General features: G+C 41.9%; 1 long non-coding RNA gene across 1 annotated transcript; it reads left to right on the top strand.

Moving 5' to 3' along the window:
- Positions 1-467: 467 nt before the first annotated feature.
- Positions 468-1,446, top strand: LOC145423638 (uncharacterized). The gene is made up of 2 exons (XR_013904697.1): positions 468-608; positions 1,198-1,446. It is a non-coding gene; the product is annotated as an uncharacterized LOC145423638 (long non-coding RNA).
- The last annotated feature ends 6,775 nt before the right edge of the window (positions 1,447-8,221 follow it).

Here is an 8,221-nt window from a genome sequence, read left to right as displayed (position 1 = left end):
TTTCAAACGTGTTGGTTGTGATTTTTGTGAATGAGTTGATTTCATGACTAACTCGATGAGTCACGAGAACCCCGGCCAAACAGGAGCTAAAAAATCTACTAAGTACCAGGTACTACTACTAAATGGAAAACTAGAGATGGCACGATACCACTTTTTAATGTCCGATACCGATTCCGATATCATAAATTTGGATATCTGCCGATACCGATATGAATCCGATATAGCGTATTTTGTAATCAATAAAACTTTTTTTTATAAACACACAGCAAATTCAAAAGTGTTAAATTTTTTGATGTTAATAGTCTTCTTGCAAAAGTAGAGTTAATTTTACTCTAAGCAGAGTCACATTCTTTTAATGTAACTCTGAGGTGTAAAATGATAGTAGTTAAAATCGAGTGTTAAAAATGAGTGTTTCTCTGTCAAATCTGGAGGTGTTACAATGGAAACATTAACTCTTGACCTCTTAACTCTGAACTCCTACAGGGGCTATGACACCAACAGAGTAAATTCACAGACTCCGCCCCCAGCACCATAGGCTCCAATCGAAGCTGAAGTGAAGCCGTTTCAGAACATTTTGCTCTACATATTTGAGTTGTTTGCCATGCTTGGTAAGTCATTTTTTCAAAGATTGTTTCAATTATTATTATGAGCTCTTACTTCTGTGGCTCTTTGGAGTTGAGACAAAGCTGTGTGAAAGGCATTAGCCATGTTGCTCGGTGATAGCATAATATTCTGTTTTAGCTAGCTGAAAGGTATTGTTTGCAGGCAAATACCACAGCCTTGAAAAAAAGCTTGCATGTGAATTTTCAGTCACATTTTTGGTCAAATACACCTAAAACAATGTCTAGAATGTGAAATGTTGGTATAATGGTGCTACTTGAAGCCTGAAAATGATCGCCCATAAAAAAAACAAAAAAAACGAGCAAACAGCAGTAGCTGACGTCCTGACTGGATTCTACGTTAGCATAGATCCCTCCAGAGTTTTGCGCACACGGTTTAGGTAAAAATGAAAAAGGTTGAGGTTTTACATTTAGTTCAGTATTACCTGTTGCCTGTGTCTTTGTCTTTTGGGAAAATACTTAACACAAGTAATGGCTCAAAGAGGATTCCTTTTTTATTTTTCTGTGCTGCAATTGTTTACTGGATTATTTGTGCCATTAATTAGTGTCAACTAATTTTTATTCAATCTCCGCACAGGATATGCTTGTGAAGATGGAATATGGGGGAGAGCAGAAGTGCGTTGAAGTTCCACAAAGGGATGAATGAAGGACATGCATATTGTATTGAAGAAATAAGTGATGAGAACGCTGTTATTTGCATTTACCATGTCAGACCTTTTGATAAACAAAATTCTAATGAAAGTGAGAACATGTACACTGTTACATCTTTCAGAAAATGTTTTAAAATTGTGGTGCACAGTTCAGAATAAATGTTTTTCAAAAACCATTGCATCTTTTTAGTAAATGTTTATTTCCAAAAGAAATTTCTAGAAGTTCAGAACAGTAAAATTCCCGCTTTTTAGAATGAATTAGAAGATAACTCTTACGTAGTTAAACTAAAATACTCTTTGAGAGTTAATATATAAACTCTTAACACAATGTGTTAAATTATCAACTCCAGACAGATTTGGTGTTTAACACTAAATCAGAGTTAACGTACCAACTCTCCAAAAAGAGTTAAATTAACACTCTCTGGTGTGGACCCATATAGACACTTTAATAGTGTTGAAATCAAATCCGACAGTGTTAATTTGGACATGCTGGATTTGCTGTGAAGGAAACTATAGGTAATAGACATGGTATATGCCGCACTTTTCCCTTGTAAAATTGATCTAAACTTTGCACTCTGAGTTCTGCAGTTATGAACAGCAGCAGCACAAATAATAATCAAGGTAGTGTATCATATTCAGTGTTTTTCTGTATGTTGTGTTCAAGTCTTGCAAGTTCTGCTCTGCTTTAACTACTCAGTGATCAGTAGCCAATCATCTTACAAAAGTAGGTAGCTGCTGTCTGAGCACTTTCATGCTCTTCTGACAGCAATTTCACGTCCCGTTTCCTGGCAACATGACTTCCATAACTAAATGGTATATGGACCACTTATTATATACTGCTTTTCTACTCTAACTGAGTATAACATGTGATAGGTTTGTAGCTTAAACCTATTCGCTGGAACGTTCAAGACAATTCAACTACACAGCAAAAGCATTGAACACCAAGTAGGCAAAGTTCTTTGTGTTAACCATATATGAGGGAGAGAACCACGACAAGCGCCGTTCCTTTGCTTGACCCCACTCGCCCTCATCCGCTCCCCCGTAACACTGATCTTTTATTGAGGTTACATGAATATACATAGGTTCATTAACATATGACGTCTACATACAAACAAAGAGTACCTTGCCTGTGCGTTGTGTAAGTATCTGTGTGTGTGTGTGTGTCAGAACGTGAACCTGTGAATGGTAAATGGCCTGTATTTATATAGTGCTTTACTAGTCCCTAAGGACCCCAAAGCGCTTTACATATCCAGTCATCCACCCATTCACACACACATTCATACACTGGTGATGGCAAGCTACATTGTAGCCACAGCCACCCTGAGGCGCACTGACAGAGGCGAGGCTGCCGGACACTGGCGCCACCGGGCCCTCTGACCACCACCAGTAGGCAATGGGTGAAGTGTCGTGCCCAAGGACACAACGACTGAGACTGTCCGAGCCGGGGCTCGAACCGGCAACCTTCCGATTACAAGGCAAACTCTCAACTCTTGAGCCACGATCGCCCCGTCCCCTGTGAAGACCCCCCAAAGCTGGTGCCAGGGGTCTAGCAGTCCATCTAAACAAAAGGCTCTTATACTTAACCAGATATAGAGTACACAGCAAAATCTCCAGTGTTAAATTAACACTAGAGAGTGTCTATATGGGTCCACACCTCTGAGTGTTAAATACAACACTGTTGAGTGTTAAATTAACACTTTTGACAGTGGAGGAGTTCAAGTATCTCGGGGTCTTGTTCGCGAGTGATGGGAGAAGGGAGCCGGAGATCGACAGATGGATTGGGGCTGCAGCTGCAGTAATGCGGACGCTGCACCGGTCCATCGTGGTGAAGAGGGAGCAGAGTGTAAAAGCGAAGCTCTCAATTTACCGGTCGATCTACGTCCCTACCCTCACCTATGGCCACGAGCTGTGGGTAGTGACCGAAAGAACGAGATCGCGGATACAAGCGGCAGAAATGAGCTTCCTCCGAAGGGTGGCTGGCCTCTCCCTTAGAGATAGGGTGAGAAGTTCGGCCATCCGGGAGGGGCTCAGAGTAGAGCAGCTGCTGCTCCACATCGAAAGGAGCCAGCTGAGGTGGTTCGGGCATCTGACAAGGATGCCCCCTGGGCACCTCCTGGGTGAGGTGTTCCAGGCATGTCCCACCGGGAGGAGGCCCCGGGGCAGACCCAGGACACGCTGGAGAGATTATATCTCTCGGCTGGCCTGGGAACGCTTCGGTGTTCCCTTGGATAAGCTGGAGGAGGTGGCTGGGGAGAGGGAGGTCTGGGCCTCTTTGCTTAGGCTGCTGCCCCCGCGACCCGGTCTCGGATAAAGCGGATGAAGATGGATGGATGGATGGATGGACAGTGTTATATGTTTAAAAGTAACCTAGTCAGTTTTGAAGATTAACAAAGACTAACACTGAGCAGTGCTGATTGTTTAACACTGGAAAATAACTCAAAATGTTAGAAATATTCCAGTGTTAGAAAATCAGCACTGCTCAGTGTTAGTCTTTGTTAATCTTCAAAACTGACTAGGTTACTTTTAAACATATAACACTGTCAAAAGTGTTAATTTAACACTCAACAGTGTTGTATTTAACACTCAGAGGTGTGGACCCATATAGACACTCTCTAGTGTTAATTTAACACTGGAGATTTTGCTGTGTTCCTTTAGAAGGCATAAATGAAACTGGAATCACAGATTCATTTTGCTGGAGTATTTCAAAATATCTTAACTTCTTGCCTGGAGACATCAATAACACAACTATAATTGCATGATGTAGATCATTTGGATTTGTTATTCAATTTACCAGCTCACTTACTGCCAGATACATGAATAAAGATGTAAACAGACTTGTACATATACCTACAGTATTGTATTCTACCTTTGCATGTTAGCATGATGAAACATAGCTCAATCAGATCTAATGGGTTTATGCCAGCATTCATCAAGACTGAAGGAGGGCGATAGACAACATAGTTTAACAGCGGAGATAATTGCACATTTTCAGACTATCTCTCCAGGATACATCGATCTTGGTTTGACAAAAGGTCAATAAACACAGTGTTTTTGGTGGGTAATGCTGAATGTAAGTGGAACATGAGTACCCAACAGGGAAGCTTTTAATTCCAAGTTAAATGGCATTTTCAGTTCTGCTTGAATCCTAGATCCATCTAATACAATCCAACAGTCATTTATTTTTGAATCAATAACTACACTCCTGTGCATCCATCATGGGTTTTTTTAATGAACATCAAAAATGATCAATATGTCCCACTGCACATGTTGGCTGTTGCACAGTTGTATTGGGAGTTCTACTCACCTTTATGTGCCATATAATCAGTGTTGGGAAGGTTAGTTTTAAAATGTATTCCATTACAGATTACAGAATACATGCCCCAAAATGTATTCTGTACCGTATTCCGTTACGTTACTCAATGAGAGTATCGTATTCTGAATACTTTGGATTACTTAATATATTATCATGCTGTTTACAACTATGTGAATGTACTATTGCTGTGTGATTTATTACTGTTACTGAAGGTCCGCGGCTCCGAACTGTAGTAAAGGGACCTCTGACTAATACGGTGGGTTCTGTGTCAGGCTCGTAGCCAAAAAATAGCTTTACTTTGTTGTGTGGGTCAACTTTGCTTGCGAGAGACAAAGAGAGGCGTTGAAAGACTGCTCCAACGGAACTTATTGTTTTTGGAGGAAAACACGAACACGGTGTACAGTCGAGTCTTAATAGCTTACTTACAACTGGGCTCGTCAGGCACTCTTCTTGGCTGCAGTGGTTATTATTATATTTACATGCTTCCAGATCCCGTTTTTGCTCGATGACAGCTCGTACTTTTCCTTTTTCTCCCTCCCTCGCTCACAGACACATAACGTGTATGGCAGTCCATTCTCCCTGCAGCACGGACTACACTGCCTATGATGCTACATTCTTTAGAGCTTCAAAACTGACTAGGTTACTTTTAAACATATAACACTGTCCATCCATTCATCCATCTTCATCCGAGACCGGGTCGCGGGTGCAGCAGCCTTAGCAAAGAGGCCCAGACCTCCCTCTCTCCAGCCACCTCCTCCAGCTTATCCAGGGGAACACCGAGGCGTTCCCAGGCCAGCCGTGTACTTACCTACCTAACTAATAGGGTTGCCAACTCCCAGCAAAAATATTAGGGAACCATGCAAATGTAAAACAAATGCACAGAAATCAATTATTTTTCTACACTAATTAAATAGATTCAACATCTTTCTTCAACAGAATTGCAGACTGCACAGATGGTACCTTCCCAAAGGAAAAAGGTACTATGGATTTCTATACATTTAATCAGATGACCACTTTTGTTGTAAGATTCAGATAATTATTTATTCAAAGTTTTTAAATGGCATAACAAAGAAAAATATTTCTTTGTGCCCCCCTCTCCCTGTTAATTGCCTACCTGGCCCCTGACAAAACTTTGCTAGACCCACCCCTGCACAGTTACCAGCTGTCAGCTACATAAAAAAGGATCCTGGTGTTATTTGTCTCTCAGAAACAGTTCATAACTTCCCTTCAACTCATTAATGTCACCTAAAAGGTAAACCTGTTTATCCATCACCTGCTCAGCTCTAGTAAGGACGTTTAGTAAGAACATCTCCTGGTTCCATCTTCATGTTTCCCTCTCACCACATATCCAAACGGATATCATGACCAGCAGCTTTTACAGCTATGCCTCCAGCAAACCTCAGCTGATACTAGAAAGTAATATTAAATACATTCTAACAACAGCTGATCATGCTTAAACGTGCTGCTGTTGTTTATCCGCTGGTCTCCTCTTTCTAGCGCAAAGTGAGCGATAAACAAACAAGAAAGACGGGACTTGCGACAGAAAAGCCAATCAGCTGATCATTGATCAGTTTCATGTTTGAAGTAATAACAGGAGAGGAAGGGGGAGAGAATAAGAGAAGTAGATGCAGCTGCGCAGCAAAGACAGAATAACGCCAGCTTTGTGTCTATTTTTTAATTCTAGCTGAAGTACAGGACAAATCGCTTCCTTTCCACCTCAATATGGAACTCCGATGGCCAGTCCAGCTGTGGCTCAATATATCAGTTGTTAAGCTTAACGTGGAAATACTATGCAAACATTCAGGGATGAACTTACACACTTGCTTTACTTCTCTGGGATAGTTTTTGCCGAGATGAAATGCCGCGGTTAGGAAGCATGCAGCGAGGCTCCAAATGCTCCAAAAGACCGCCGACAGGTCTCGCAGACAACAGCCGCTCTATCACGTGACACATACTGCTCCGATGGGCCGAGCTGAGTTTCGCCAAGTAGCGCGTTTTGTGAGGTGATTCTGTGATACTTTGGATTGGATTACATTTTTTATTTCTCTCCGATATCCGATCCAGTAATTTAGATCAGTATCGGACCGATACCGATACATAATATTGGATCGGTCCATCTCTATGGAAAACCCTAAAAAGCTGAGCCAAGTTGAGCAGGTACTAGTGGAAAAGAGGCTAAATGGATTGTGTGTGGCCTGCGATGTAAATGGCCTGTATTTATATAGTGCTTTACTAGTCCCTAAGGACCCCAAAGCGCTTTACATATCCAGTCATCCACCCATTCACACACTGGTGATGGCAAACTACATTGTAGCCACAGCCACCCTGGGGCGCACTGACAGAGGCGAGGCTGCCGGACACTGGCGCCACCGGGCCCTCTGACCACCACCAGTAGGCAACGGGTGACGTGTCTTGCCCAAGGACACAACGACCGAGACTGTCCAAGCCGGGGCTCGAACCGGCAACCTTCCGATTACAAGGCGAACTCCCAACTCTTGAGCCACGATCGCCCCATAATGTAAGATGAGTCTGACATTCCAGCTGTAGATATTGTGTCCAATTGTGGTCTTACAAGTTTGGAAAACTTTCTGTATGGCTTTGGGAGACCAAGGCAAGCTTCAGCTCATGATACCACCCTCAGTCCAACGGCCAGACAGAAACACTAAGTCAGGAGTTACAGGCAGCCCTGCTGTCACTTCACCCCTCTGAGGACCATTCATAGAAATGCAAGTAAGCTCTGCGCGTTCATACCTCCACACTAATCTCTGTCACCAAAAGCTCTTTGTACTGGCTCAAACACTCTTCTCTTTGTCGTGTGTATTTCCTGCCTTTTCTGGACCTGGAGGGCTTTCTCCTGACATTCCCAGTGTTTACCTTTGCTCCATAGTAACAAAATCAATAAAGACTGTAAACATTTCTCTGAGTGTCTCTTGGTTCTGCATTTGGTTCCAGTTTGCCAACCAGACACACGGCACTCAAGATCAAAATTAGAATTTTTTTTTCTAAATATTAAAGTCACTATTTATTCCCGTTTAAAATGATTCAGTCAGAGGGATGCATTTTAATTTCTTAGAATCTGAAAATATGAGAAGTAGTTGTAGGAGGATAATTGTTAGAGTATCTAAGACATTACATGTCATGTAATTGAGAACACTCTAGTTTGAATTTCTTGCCAGTTCTCTCCTGAACGGGGCAAATCTTTTTCTTGGCATAAAGTATCTCACCACCTGGAAGAATTTGGACTGAAAATCCACTCTGCAGTGGCCAAACTAGGGTCAGCGCCAGTGCATAAGGACTGGACAGGCAACCAACTCTGACAGAGGGGCATTTGGCCCCCTTTACTTTGGTGTTTCATGAAAGAAATAAGCTATGACAGATGGGCGTACATTCATACTGTCATTTCAACTGACAAAAAAGTGTCAGCTAAACAGAGGTTATAAATGAAGACGCATAGTAGGAAACCCAGTAAATTTACATTTAAAACAGTATGACAAAGTAAACCTATAACCACCACCATAATCAACTGCATAGTAAATTCAAGCCTATTTTAAATTGTCTTAAACTGGTATGCATAAATACAACTAGTGTATTTACAGACAATTTCAAGAGTTGTTCTGGATAAATCAAGGTTTAAGAAA

This window comes from Astatotilapia calliptera, chromosome 22 (assembly GCF_964374335.1).
Source record: "Astatotilapia calliptera chromosome 22, fAstCal68.1, whole genome shotgun sequence".
In the NCBI taxonomy this organism is placed as follows: domain Eukaryota; kingdom Metazoa; phylum Chordata; class Actinopteri; order Cichliformes; family Cichlidae; genus Astatotilapia; species Astatotilapia calliptera.
Note: the sequence above shows the minus strand (reverse complement) of the source record. Positions and strands in the feature narration are given on the sequence as shown.